This window comes from Ailuropoda melanoleuca, chromosome 8 (genome assembly GCF_002007445.2).
Source record: "Ailuropoda melanoleuca isolate Jingjing chromosome 8, ASM200744v2, whole genome shotgun sequence".
NCBI classification, from domain to species: Eukaryota; Metazoa; Chordata; class Mammalia; order Carnivora; family Ursidae; genus Ailuropoda; species Ailuropoda melanoleuca.
In genome coordinates, this window is record NC_048225.1 from 252,760 (window position 1) to 267,827 (window position 15,068).

Consider the following 15,068-nt stretch of genomic DNA (forward strand, 5'->3'; position numbering starts at 1 on the left):
CTACTTAGGTAGTCTCATTCTCAATACAATTGACAAGGAAAAGACGAATGAGAAAAGATAGGGCAAAGGTAGGACTACAAAAGATAGGCAGGTTTTTACAGAATTATTACATCTTTTGCTTGGCAATTTGGTGACCATATCTACCTGGATTAGTTAACCTGGAATTTTAAAAGACATGCTCATGAACGTTTGGAGTAACTCTGAAGATGCGTCTGACTTTTTGACAAAAGCTGGAAACCCAGAATTCCCGACCTTGTGGTTTGCATTAGTCTGTCACCTCCCATGAGTTTTTTTACACATGGAAGGTTTTTATACCTACAATTTTCTGAGGATAACTCATGATGACTTCTGGAAACCAAGGGATTTAGAAAGGGACCGCAGTGACAGTCAGTGACAGAGCATTAGCTCCTGGTAATAACACCGTGGGTAAAAACACTGAGCAATTAAAGATTTGGGGCTGAGCCTATAACAGAAGCATTATCTTTGCAAAGGTTCACAATCACTACTTATTATTTTTATTGGAAAGAGTAAGGACAACAATTGCCAGACCTGACTATCATAGGGAGGTCATCTCTGATCCGGGCCACACTGACTGACCTTGGTATTGAGAGGAGACAAGAAAGCGGGGGAGAAAGTCATGCTGGACAGAGAACAGACAGTCTCGCAAGATGGCGTGTGGCCTTTGCAATGACTAACCCCCAAGGGCCTGGCAGCGTCCGAGTCGGCTGACCCACAAGCACAGTGCAGAACTTACATTTCAGCTCAAGCCTTTGTAGAAGCTTGAGAACCAGATGCCTTTTAACTCCTCACACTTGCTTCTCTAAATAAAACATCATAAAACATGAAAAAAAATAATGGAAGTACCAAGGAAAAAACAGAAATGAACTGACATCCTGGAGTATAAAGATGACAGGGGGATCCTCAGGAAGGTAATAGTTCTTGCCACGTGTCCGACTTGATGGTAGTGCTACATCCCTGGCTTCGGAGCCAATTCTTCGATATCCACCTGCATGTATCGTAGCAAATAGGAGAAGCTGAGTATGATGAAGAATTGTCGATTCGCAGGTTTCCTGAATTACGCCAACAGAAGAAAGTGGGCAAATAAGTAAGAGTTCACAGAGCTAAGAGGACAAACTCTTTGAAAAATAACAAGGAGAGGCTGGAAAATAAGGTGAATGACCGTGATGGCCAGTTGGCATTTGTAGATGGAAAAATTTAGAGGGAAACATTCACATGATAAGCCTGCTGTGCTAGGAATAATTTTTAGACTTTAAGATAAGGATGTTGAATAACAATAATTACAGTATCACAGGAACAGGAATCATTGTCTAATCTTTTTGAAGCCCCTCCCCCATGGAGCCTACTTGTGAGTTTATATTAACTGAAATTAAACCATCAAAGTTCTCTTAGTCTCTTTTTTCCATATCTAGATTTTTGTTGCCTTCATCCATCCCAGTTTAGTTATATCATCAGTCTGCTTTTAAATAATTGGCAAACACCTAAAATAGCACACATCGCTTGCCATATATTTATCACACCTGACACCTAGCAACAGGAAATGTATTTTACATGGCGCGAGTCAGGTAATCAGCAACCTATTATTTTTAAGGTCCTGCTCATCCATTTTACAGAAAATATCATCATTATCTATTCAGGAGTTATGGATGCATGAGTAAGTGAGGCCATATGCTGCACATACTTTCATTAAATATAAAAATGAAATATGTTGCCATTCATCTTTTATTCTGAGTTTCTGGGTTGTTTTTTTTTTTAATTTTATTTATTTAGTTGACAGAGATAGAGACAGCCAGTGAGAGAGGGAACACAAGCAGGGGGAGTGGAAGAGGAAGAAGCAGGCTTCCAGGGGAGGAGCCTGATGTGGGGCTCGATCCCATAATGACGGGATCACGCCCTGAGCTGAAGGCAGACTCTTAAGGACTGCGCCACCCAGGCGCCCCTGAGTTTCTGGGTTTTAATCACGTAAATTTTTGTGAGACTCTCACAGGTGTCCAGTGATACTGGCTCCACCTCTTTTCCTGGACTGTCAACCTCTCCCTTCCTGTTGGTTATTTTCTGTAAACATAGAACACGCAAGACTCTGCGTCTTCAAATGTGTGCGTGCACACACATGTACAGGCACGTGTGCATGCCAAGGCGTACCCCTCCTTACCCTGTTTCCCAGTCTCTCTACCCTTTGGGCTCTGTTGGTTTCCCAGCAAAGTGCTTGTTGCACTTGTTGGAACCGATGGGCTTTTGTGACTCCCCTTCCATTCATTTCTCGTCCGCTCTCCTCTGACTTTTGCCCCATTTTACTAGTTACGTCCTAGTTTGCATATCCTGAAATCACATTCTGATACTTGCTTTCCTTGAATTCTTGTCTCAGCGATGCTTTACAAATCCCCAGAACCAAAGTCCCAGGCCGGCTTCTCCGGAGCCCACGCTGTCAGGAGTCTGTGAGGCAGTGAGGTTGCCAGATGGGAAAGAGGACGAGGAGGCAGGGATGTGGCTCCAGGTGACGACAAGCCTCCACCTGACCCCACGGAGGCTCCGGAGTGTGCCCTGCAGAGTGCTCCACCTGCAGTGAAGGATCCGAGCCCTTGCCCCCGCGGGTCAGACTCTGGGGTAACTGCCAGACCCCCAGCGCAAGGAGAACCTAGCGAATTGGGGAGAGCACCAACGGCACCTGCCAGAACTCACTTCGTGCTCGACACTTGAACTGCCTTTGCTCCTTGACTCCCTCTTTCTCGGATTCTGTGACGGCTGGATTCTGTCTTCTGTGTCACCATCTGGGTGTTGCCTCCGCCTGCTGCTCTCTACCCGTTGTTGCTCCCAGTCTGCGGTGATCTCACTCGCACTCGCACGCTCAGCCCCAAATACCACAGTATGCTGACGACTGCGGGCTTAGGTCAGATTCCCTGGAAACAGCCCGGGACCAGGGTCCTTGTTAAAATTACCTACTGAAGGAGTGTTCTCACAAGAAGGGAGGTAAGGGAAGCAAGAAAAGGTGGAGAAAACAACCAGGCAAGAATGTGGTCCCATCTGGAGGCTAGCTTTAGCTGGACCCCTGAGGAAGCTCTGGCAGGCAGACCATGTCACTCCACAGAAGGAGCTTTACCCCTGTCTGTCGTATGACTGTCAGTCATTGGTTTTGGTCAGCCTGGGGCAGTGCGGGCAGGGGGTAGGGGGTGGGGCGTCCCTGTAACTAGTACCACTCCCATGCCTGAGCTCATGGCACAGGTGTGGCCGTGGCCAAGGACAGAGACTCGCCGTTGACCCCTGATGATTCCAGGTGCCTGCTAGGTCAGCGCCCCTTCTTGAGGTGGACACTTTCTGGTGGCCGTTAACTCACAATACCGTTATCCTCACACTGAGCATCGAGTCCTCACAGGTTCATGGCCGTGTCTCCTCTCAAGTATTCCTTGTCCTGCACTTTCCAGTTTTCCTCCTTTCAGGCCCCAGCAAGCTGTTCGCCACGGCCTCCGAATCCACACAGACCTTGCCTCGTGCCATTTTCCCTCCACACAGAGCTCTGCCCACTGGGAGGACTTCACCTCGCCACTGGTGTTCGGAGCCACCCTCAAGGGGCTACGAGACAGGGCTGTCCATTTTCAGCTAACCTCTCTGTGATCAAGTTGACCCTTTTCTTTCTTCGTCATCTGGTCCCAGGGCACCTTCCCCACCCTTCATAAATAAATTTGGCTGATAGGAAGCATCAACAATAGTGGTAGGCCATGAGTTCTGGGCCACCTACTCATGGAAGCCTACTGTGCCTTCTGCACTAGCCCTGAGGTGAGCGCCTCCATCACAGGATAGCTTCTCATTCACCTGACCTGACGACCTGGTGTATCTGGCAGCATCCAAACCATGATGGGCAGCTCTGAGGCCCCACGGGGATGCTGGATTTCTCTTAGAGCTGTTTGGATGGTCTAGAGTGGTTGGGAACCGTGTAAGGCTTGTCCTTATTCCAGAGCTTTATGAGGCTGTACTGTGTTTCTCTACTCAGTCTTCCAGAAACTCCACACAGTATCTTTCTTTACTACAGCAACCTCTGGAATTATGGGATCTGCTGGGTTGTATGACCCAAACAGCAGGACTGCTCACTGTGCAAACTAGACCAGCTACGGTGTCCTTTCTTGATCTTGATCTGAGTCCCTCTCTAGGTGAGAAGGCTTTCATTTCACTCAATAAATTGAGCATTAAAGTAACCCCAAGTGGAGACTGTATGGACTACAAAACCCAAAAAGCCCTACCAAGCTTTGTGCCTCTTCCTTAGGGTCAGAAAACACGAGGTGCAATAATCATCCCACATCCTGGAAGGCGTGTAGTGTACCCCAGACCATGAGATCCCTAAACACTTTACTAATGTGTCATGTCCCTGAATTCTTCTAGGAAAACATGTCAGTTTTTTTCCTGCCTCTGGAGCACAAATGTTTTACCAAAGAACTCAGAATACTCACCAGTTCTTGCTCATCAGATCCCATTGACATGACATCATCAGTATATGGGAACAATGGTCTTCTGCAGAATTTCCAGACAATCCAGGTCCCTTCAGACTAAATTATGACAAATAGTAGAATCAATGCAGCCTGGGGTAAGATTTTGTATACTGCTAACCCTCCCTTATCTGTTTCCAATCTTCCTTCTTGATGAGTAAGCAAAAGAATGCATTTACCATATCAGTAACTCACATCCCATGCCGGCCGAGCAGTGTCCGTCTTCTCTAGAAAAGACGCTACATTCAGCACAGCAACTGCTGTGGGGACCCTACCCAGTTAGGTGTTGGTGGCCCATTGACAATGAAGTCACAAATGAGACTTCAATCCGGCAGGTCGTTCTGAAGCTCAAGGGCTTTTCAGAACTGTCCTAAAATGAGGCTTAAATCCCCCCTTACCAGCCAATCACTGGCAGAATATTGTTTCCTGGGCAAGATGATATAACCCTGAATGATATCTGAGGTATCTGGTAGGGAATTAACAAATGTATACGTAGATGTAAATGACTGGGAATAAGAATACCACCATGAATGTACGTTTGTATACGATTATTAGGACGTAGGCACGACACTCTACTAAATGGTTTACGTGCATTATTCTACTTGATTTTCCTAATGTATCAACCTATAAGGAGGTACCAAAAATGCTGTTGAAACCCCAGCAGGCTGACCTCAAAGTCTCTGCTCATCGTCTGAAGCTATAACCAATAAATCCATAAAATGTAAGAAACCGTTCTGAATGACAAAATTTTAAAAGAAAACTTTTATTTTTTATGTAATTAACCTCAATTCTCTTATTTTGCCCGAACACATTCAACTTCTTGGAGTGGTACTCAAGAGTCTATAGAATGCATTTCCATCCTATAAATATTTTCATGCTCTCTTCGATCCTTTGGCATCATTTCAAGGTGCCATAATAAATACTAAATGCTGATGTCTGAAAGTAGGAGGGAGGCCGCTGAGGGTCAAACCGATATGTCAGGAGGCCATGGGAAGAGAATGTTACTAATGAGTCAGCCAACTTTCCAGAGACTATATTAGACTTCTTATTACGCATGAGTATCTTCACACACAGGTTTTCCAGGAATGCTTAATCCTCGCCCGCCTTGCCTTGGAGAAAAGTTAGCTGCAGTGGGAGCTGGGAAGTGCTGCATAGGGTGAGGACTGCACACAGAGGTGGGAAATCACGTGTCAATTGACACGGGAATCAAGCCATAATTTTAAAGCTCAAAGATCATCCTTCTTCCCCTGAATGTTAGGATGTTTCATATTGGATGGGGGGGAGACCCCTGGTTTCCCCCCATAGGTGCTTCTGTCAGCGCGAGCTGTTCATGGATCCAGGGGCAGAGCTGCCACCTGTAGCGAGGGATCCGCTGATGCCAGCCCTGCTGACTGTACCTTCCAAGAGCTACTCCTAAGGGCTTTCACCTCTGACAGCAGGGATTGCCATCCTTCCTGCCTTCCCCTGAATCCCTGGGTCTAAGTAGTGGCTGTCACCTAGTAGGCATTCAATAAATTGTTTTGAATACGTAAAATAAAGGACTAGATCTTAGCAACTGCTATCACTCCATTTGGCAGCAACCACTAATGAAAATTGCCTTCAGCATCTGCTTACCTTAACCACTTAGGTATTTCTTGCCTCTGGACAACTCTTAGATTTCTAGCAACTGGATAGCTCAAAGGTAATTTCTGAGCTCAACCTCTATGGAGCAATTCAAGAAGGAGTCCCTGCTGATCCCTCTAGGTAAAATCCTACACAGCTCTTTCCAACAACAGCTCTCTTATGGGATGGATCCAAAGCTCTGTGGAAGTGGGATCTGAGCACAAATCCTATAGCTATCACAGAGTCACAGAGCTAGCGGTCAGTTTTCTGCTCCTGTGCGCAGCTCAGAGCCCTCTGCCCGTGACTCTCCAAGGGAACCTGTTTGGATAATTGACATTCACAGTATTCAGTTCAGCAAACATGTGCTGAGTACCTACAATGAGGCTCACGTTCTTCCATATACTTAATGTATGGCACGTACATTTCCAGAGGACTGCAATCTAAGTAAAATGTGAGAATTCACAAAATCTCCACATTCCCCTTCACGTGTGGATTTCTGTAGCACCTTGGAGTTCACAAAACACCTTCATATGTGTTTCCTAACTCAGAGCTTCTCGTCAGTTCCGCGAGGCAAACTATATTTTCATTTTACAGATAAAAAACTAAGGAGGATCATTTTGCCTAAAGTCACGCCAACTTGTAGGCTCCTTAGAAGCCAGAAAACAGCAGAGCTGGGGTTTTTTACTAAGTCAGGAACACTTTCCACTGGATCTCTCTTCACTTTTAGGAACTATACTTTTTTTTTCTGTTGTTATTCAAAGTAGGAATTTATTAATTTATTTATTGATGTACCTATCCAAAACACTGGAAATACAGTATATAAAGCACCTTTTCTCAAGGCTGTTTTACATTCTAATAGGAAAAATAAAACACATTTAGGTATCTATGAGCTAAAACAGGAAGTGAAACATGTCATAAAAGAGATCCAAAAATAAAAGCCTATGAGAGATATCACTTCCAGCTGGGGAAAGAGCAAGTAAGATTTTCTGCAAATGGAACATTAGAAATATGTAACTAAAACCCCCCAAAAAAACCTATTTAATGACCTTTACAAAACATCCTACTATTTTAGTAAGTCACAGGCTAAGGGGGAGAAAAAAGGAAACTATGACCCATTTAAAGTTCATGACATTCTTCTCGCATCAAAAAAAATTGAATATGAAATATATCTGCATAAAATTCCATGCGGGCAACTTAAGAATGCTAAGTTAGTAGTGGATCTCCACTCACCCACCCCCAACTCACTTCTCATTGATGAAAAGAGTCTAAACTCCAAGTTATTAGCTTCCCACTTGCACTGATTGAAAACGCATCGGAGATACATTGTAGTCAGTGCTGGCAGAATCATCCTCCTCCTGGCTAAATTACATGTGTTAAGTGGATTTCGTACTCTTCCTGTTCATTCAGCTGATTATGCATAACAGAAAAAGTGGCAGTCATGTACAACCCAGATCTAAGCCAACCCTAAGCGTATCCTCAGCACCAGCGCAGTCATGGCAGGCTCAGACACAGGTGGGAACTCATCAGCCAGCATTGTGCTCTCATAGCTCACGTGCTTATCAGAAATGTACTCATGGTGTTGCTTTTGCTTAAAGAGGAGACACTTGGAGCTATTAGCTCTATTTTTTGTGGTTTTGCTTTGTTGTGGTTACACATGTGTCTAAGGACAGTTCATATTTGTTTTGATTTTTCTTTCAATGTGCCATGAAGATGGAGGGTAAAATCATTTATTTGAAGAGTTTTGAAACCTTGAGATTAAAGACGCCAAAACCATTGTAATAAAGGTGGGGCAATCATAGACTTGGAAAGAGCAGCCCAGATGGAGTGAGGACAGGAAGCGCCGGGGGCACAGGTCAATGAGCCAGAAAGCATAGACACTCATTTTGTGACAATAACCAAAATTTAGATCATTGAGACGCTGAAGAAGAGCATAAATAAAGCAGTTTAGCTACATTTCGCATCTGTAGAGTGCTTCGTAAATGCGCACTGTACGACTTTCTGCCACTCATAATTTTGGATGTTTTGACATGCACACCATAAAGCACATATTTTCATTGTTCAGTTGTAGAAACTAAAGTTCAGAGGTGTAGGTTTTGAGCAAAGTCACGGATGAGTTGGTGGAGGAGCCAGGACTCGAGTGTCGGGCTTCCGGTGGCCACGGTCCCGGTGCTTCTCACCACCTGCACTTACACTGAGTGGTTCAGAAACTTCCAACAATGAGAGAAGACCTAGCTTCTTCATGAAAGTTAAGTAATAGAAAGAGCGACGCCCTTCACTGCAGAAGGGGTCCTGAGCACTTAACCTAGAGACCACTGGTAGAAAATGGGTTCACGTTATTTACACCCTTTTTAACAGATTAATAACAGCTACTCAAAGAAAAAAATTACAATTTAAAAAAAGGCTGGGAAGCCTGGGGTCATTGAACGACAAATAGAAGGTTAAAGCTGGTTTCATTTATGACAAAATTGGATAATAAAATAAGATTTTTTTTTATTATAGACAATGATAGTTGAGAATTTATTAGTCTCCAGGCACTGTACTAAGTTCCTTCAGCACACTACGTCATTGACTCCTAACGATTTCAGGAGGATCTCTCCATCTTACAGACGAGGAGATAAAGAAACAGAGAGGCTGCGGAATTCTCCCAAAGTCACAAAGCTGAAAAGTCACAGCCAGGATGTGAATGCAAGAATTGAGTCTGGAGTCTGCGTACTGACCGCGATCCTACCTTTCCTGGCTGCTAGTTACTGAATCCAAACTGTGCCAAGCTGCTGTGCCATCCTTGTTACGCTGAAGAATCCGGGACAGACGGAACCCTCATGTTATACATTCTATGTGTAGGAAAAGCAAATTTTAGAGACTAGGTAGGAAATATGGGCGCCTGGGGGGCTCATTCGGTGAAGTGTCTGCCTTCGGCTCAGGTCATGATCCTGGGGTCCTGGGATCGAGCCCCGCATCGGGCTTCCTGCTCAGTGGGGAGTCTGTTTCTCCCTCTGCCTCTGCCCCTCCCCCTGCTTGTGCTCGCTCTGTCTCTCTGTCAAATAAATAAATAAAAATAAATAAATAACTTCAAAAAAGAAAATCCTCAGAGACTAGGTAGAGAATAAAAGCGGCTGAGAAGGGACTTCCCTAAAGTCAGACGAGGAACACGAGAAAGCATTCTCACGGAAGCGAAGGAAAGGAGCGTCTTTGGGAGAGGAAGGAGCTCTGTGCTGACAACAAACCGCACAGCGAGGAAAGGAAGACGCGGAAGCGTCTCGTTCTCAGTTCATGCTGACTCGGCAGCAGTCCCCGCAGTGCAGCCACTCTGGGGGGGATAGAAATCGGATGCCATGGGTGAGGGAGGACGTGTTAGGGACAGGGTCAGCCGGACAGGAGGGTGGCAGCTCGGAGGGAAGGTAGCAAGAGATCACTGCAGGGTACAGACACTTGAGCGTGTGCACGTGGGGGTGAAGAGTCCCTATGTAGGGAGACATTGGACACGAAAGAAGGGGACTGGAAAGTCCTGAGAAAGGGGGAAGAAAGATGGAATTCACGCACCGTGGGGGTTCGCCCGAGGTAGGTGGAGGCCTAGCATCTCAGGACGTTGGCTATGCCAAGAGGGGACTGGAGAATTGGAGGAAGATGCAAACTGCTAAAATCTGAGTTTGCTGGGGTAGGTGGAGAGGAGGAGTGACGGCTGGTGGAGAGCCATCTGAGCTTGCAGGGTCACGGGAAGACCTCGGAGGTCAAAGGATGTGGAAATAGCTCTCAACCAAAGGCACATCAAAGCCTGGCGTTGAGAACACAGGGCCTGTGGGACAGCGTTAGTAGCAGTCTGTCATTGGGAAAAGACGACACGCAAACAGTACCCTATTCCACAGAACACGCGTGTGTTACGGGAATTCAGTTTATTAATCTTCACCATGTTATTTTAGGACAGGCAAAACCATTGTGAGTCACTGCTTTTGTGAAACTGCTCCCGCCATGAAATTTGGGTAATTGTTTCCAAATTAATTCTTCCTCAAACACTGTGTGCCTTCCTCAGTGCCTCTCTGCCGGTCCCGTTCCACCCCCGGCCGTCCCAGAGAGCCTGCCGCTCACACAGACCCTTCCTGCCAGGATCCCCGTCTCTCTGCATCTCCCTGCAGCTCGTGGGCTGTGGCCCCTCACAGACCCACAGCCTGCACATCACCTGGGAAGGTCTCAGGTCACCCCAGACATACTCGTCAGATGCGTATTGGGACGGCATCCCAGGCCAGCTGCGCACACCTTAGAATTTGAGAAACAATGGTTTAGACTTCTCTACATCATCTCTCTTGAATTTAATGAGGTCTGTCTGTTTCTGTCTCTTCCAATTTCCAGTTTAAATTTCCAAAAGAAAAGTGATAGTCTTTTGTTCATTTTTCCTACAGCACATTTGCCTCTGGAATAAAGTTCCAAAGCCCCTCAGCTCAGGAGAGACACGGAGCTTCTGTTCATTTTCAGGTTCATCTGCTCTTACGACCCTCCCAGCCCGGACCACCTGGCTCTGCCCACAGCCGTGCAGCGCCCCCAAGAGCAAGCCACATGTGCTCCGTGGACCACAAGTCCTCACAAAAGTCCTGTCCACAAACCCCATACACAGACCTGCTCTCCCCTCTACTCTTCTTTCTCTGTTAGAATCCTGTTTCGTCAGCTAGAAACACATGCTGCTTTATCTGCTTCACCAAGTAAAATACAATCTTGACAATGGCAGAAATTGTGTTTTTTTCACCTTACAAACCTAGCAGGCTTTCTAGCACCTCGTCAACCCACAGTTACGCTGGAGACGCAGAGACAGGCATGGGTATGGCAGACATTGGTTTAGATAGTTTACTGTGATGGTGTCTGTTGGGCTTATTTAGGTATATTAGAGCTTATCCATGTAATTCTATATATTTAGTATAAATACACTTCGTATGTATCTAGTTTATAAATATAGCTGGTTATATGTATGTGTTTATGTGTGTCTTAGGGCATGTGGATTAGCTGAGTTTCTCAGTAGAAAGTTTGAAGAGAAGATCGTGAGACTATATTAAAGATAGGGTAGGTGAGGAAGGCACTTTATTCCCACAAGCCCCAAAATGACTACTACAATGGCATAAATCCCATGAGCTTATGGCCAATGCTTCAGATGTTAAATAGTTATGCAAATATCTAAGCCACTTAGGTTGTCAAAACTACATTTACGGTTGTTTGACATTAGGCTCTTCCTATTCCTATTGAACCACTTTTCATGAAAACCTTTAAAAAAAAATACTTTCAAGGGGTGCCTGGGTGGGTCAGCCAGTTGACTGACTGTCCAACTCTTGGTTTCGTCTCAGGTCATGATCTCAGGGTGGTGAGATCAAGCCCTGAGTGGGGCTCCGTGCTCAGCAGGAGTCTGCTGGAGATTCTCTCCCTCTGCCCCTCCCTCCACTCGCTCTCTTTCTTTCTCAAAGAGATCACTATTTAAAAAATACTTTCAATAATCAATAAATAAACAAGTATTCATAGAATGTCCAAGTTGTCTAAAAGCAGTCGGAGAAGGAATGGTACCTGTCCCCAGGGAAAAGGGAGGAGGGGTCTCTGTCCCCAAGGCAAGGGCAAGAGAGGTGTGAGACCCATGTTCTGAGCCCTACCGTATACCAGACATTATTCTAGAACTATTACATGCATTCTCACTTTCTCCCTCATGACAACTCCAAAAGGTAACTCCTCCGTTATCCTCCAAGGATATTTTTGAGTCTATATATTCACAAATTATTAATCACTTAACAGAAGGGGTTACCTATTGAAATCACGAGAACACAAGTGATCGTCTTAGCACTCATCTCTCAGGAGAAATAACAATGCCCATCTTACTGGAGACAGCCTCCCAATTATGACGCCACCTACAGCAACTTCCCACACCACCAACACACCTTGACATGATAGCGCTCTAAGACCTCCGTGTGGTGAAAACCTTATTGGGAAGCTTTTTTGGTCAATAAATACTGGTTTTCTTTCCCTTTACTCCAGGTCAGCAAAACCCCAATAGATGATTACCCAAATCAATCCTAGAGGTTTTTACAAATGTTATAGATAGTTGCTCAGAAAGAATAATGTCAAAGGATCAAGCTCTATCCATGTATTTTCACACTAAAAAAATACAAGTGAGCCATTCTTCAGCAAATAGAGACTCTTTAACAAACCAATGAGAAATTTCTAATTTGATCCCACCTGGTAGGTCCCAGTGTCAGTGTATCAAGATCTATTTCGAACGTCATCATTAATGTGCTCTCAGAAATAAGATTTTCTCTTAACGTATTTTCAAATGTGGTTTTCTCTCCTCTTATGTGTAATGCTTAATATATCCTTGTCATCACATGAGCTCTATGAGATCGTATCAACCGTTTTCCACAATGTGGAGTATGTGTACAATGAAATTCAGTGTTGCGCACTAGCAGAGCGCTACTCCAGAGACCGGCTGCTCTCTCCAAACGCTCTCCATGGTGCAGTAACTTGTACTATCGGCTCAGTCCTTCCTTGGCCGGTGAAAGTGACTCCACATTTGAGAATCGTAATTTAAGGAAACAGTAAATCTCTTTTTTCTGTAAAACAATTAAGTATTGCAATGGACTCTTCATTTTAAATTCACTTTCTCTCTGTATGTCCATACTTGCTCAATTTTTGTTGAGTGCATAACTTTGCACTATAATCTAATGACAAAAATCAGCACGAATAATGGAATCCTTGTTTGACTACAGTAAAGTAAGGGCAAGACATAGTCCAAACCTTTTTTTATGTTTTAAGATCTTTTCCAAAAGCTTATTTTATAGGAGTGCTTTTTTAAAAGAGTAGACACCAATTCTTTCTCTAGTTATTTGTTTCAACTACAGGCAAACACGTAGGAGTCCTGTGTCCTGCGTACCTCCCACCCATTCTGTCCTTCCTTTCTGTGCGCACATCTCATGTAAATCTAACAGACTCAATAACTGAGAGGTCTAATGTCTTTTGTACAGTTTAATTCATTCTTTACTAGGTGTAGACCAACTTCAGGCCCAGATGTTTGCACATAGATCATGGGCAAATTTAGCTCAATGATAGTACGCACATCTATGTGGAGACGATGTGCTCACTCATGAGAAAAGTAAAATGGCAGTGTGATCAACAGAAGAGGATCATTATGTCCTCTGTTTTATTTCATTCACCTAGAGTTGTTCATCTCATTTATGAACAACTGGGAAACAAAGCCTCATGGGAAGGCACGAGCAGTGAAACATTCTTTCCGAATCTCTCACATTTCTTTCCTTTTGCCCATTCTCTGTCCCTCTGGCAACCACAGCCCCACCCCCATCCCTGTCCTCAGTTCCCAAGTGTAGGAAGCGTAGCCCTGACCACACCCCGGACAGCTAGAGAGTACGAGGGCAGCTGTCTGAACAGCCCAAGACCCAGTGAGGTTCAAGCAACAAGCTGCGTCTCAGACCTGCCTCCCTTCACCTGCCTCCCTGCATCTGGTGCCGGAAGCCTATGCCTTCCTGTATTTTTCCCTGTGGTCATCCTTTAAAAAGTCCTAGTTAGGGAAGTTAGCTGATAAAAAAAAAAAGGCCTGTTCTCACTGGGGAGTTGACTTTCCTGGGACCCTTTCACCTGGTTCAAGAGTAAAGAGCAGCATCCATGTACATTTTATGTCTCACATACATTGACTTTTTAATCCTTACAATCCGGAAGCCACAGAACACCTTATAAATGTCAGCAGCAACTTCACTTTTCCAAGAGATATTTAACCTTGTTTTTTAACCCAAGCAAAGATACCCTCACAAATCAAAAACTCATTCCACTGACTTACCTGGATAGCACAAGAAAAGAAGACACTGCTGGGGGTAGTGTATGTTGTCCTGAGTGAATGATGACGTCAGAGCTTTTACTCAGAGCAACCAGAACTCTGCTGGGGGGGCTACATCCAGCCCCTGGGAAACAAGAAGAGAAGTCACGGGAAACATCCTTTCAGCTGTGCTCAGCTAACTGGGGAACACAACATCAAAATGTTCCCAAGAAACGGGACTTGCCAGTAATTTTAGAAGTAGTAATTTTCCTACTATTTTCCGAGGAGAAGTGGTTGCTCCCACACTATTTTAGTCCCCTCTGAGGCTTCGGGTACCACAGCTAATTCCAATCCGCACAGAGAAGAGGAAGTCTTCTCTGCTCCTAAATTACATTCTTCCAAAGTCATCCTGACCTAACGAAGGCTGCTGAGTCAGAGCACTGCGTTAGCTGCCTCAGCCCGTGTCAGAAGCAGCTGGCGGGCCTGCTTGAACAGAGCCATGAGCCCTACGCCTGATCAGAATCAGATCTGAATCAGAATTCCTGATTCAGAAGGAGCGGGAGGGGGCCTGAGAATTCACGGTCCTAGCAGGTGCACGGGAGACGCCGGTGCTGATGATCCAGGGCGCGAGCTTTGGGAATTAACCCGAGGCTTTAATGATAGGCTACGGTGTTCATGACATCACTGTCTGAAACTGATGATTTGTTTGTGGTGAGAAGTTAACAGTTACATGGAAAAGAGAAATAGCTCCTATTATGTCCTGCTAATGGTAAGAGAAATTTGTGTTAGTGATCTGAAAATTAGTCCTTTCAAAATACAAGATGATGTCGGGATTGCCATCAGGGGTCAGAGGCCAGCCCCACGGTGAAACGCATGGTACCTCAGAACTGGGTCCCACCTCCTAGTCCTAGTGACACAGTTTCCGCTCACAGCTGTGTGGTTGTTAATTACTCGCACGGGCCTGGAGTCTCAGACGCCTCAGCCACAGTTGTGTCAAGAAGGTGGTTGGAAAAGAAGTTTGAAGAAGATGATCTCTAGAGCATGGGGCCTTCGTGGCTCTGCCGGTCTTACTCCAGGCAAATCTGTTGCTCAATGAATACTCTTCACTTAACAAACCACCAAAGACATGAAATAATGGCACAAATAATGCACATTATTCCAGCGGACGCTTTTTAAAAATACGAACG

General features: G+C 45.1%; 1 long non-coding RNA gene across 1 annotated transcript; it reads right to left on the reverse strand.

Annotated features, from left to right (window-relative positions):
* Nucleotides 1–325: 325 nt before the first annotated feature.
* On the reverse strand, nt 326–14,024 carry LOC117803297. Its single transcript, XR_004626977.1, has 4 exons — nt 13,906–14,024; nt 4,458–4,553; nt 2,698–2,915; nt 326–1,070 (listed from the first exon to the last, which is right to left on the reverse strand). It is a non-coding gene; the product is annotated as an uncharacterized LOC117803297 (long non-coding RNA).
* Nucleotides 14,025–15,068: the final 1,044 nt, after the last annotated feature.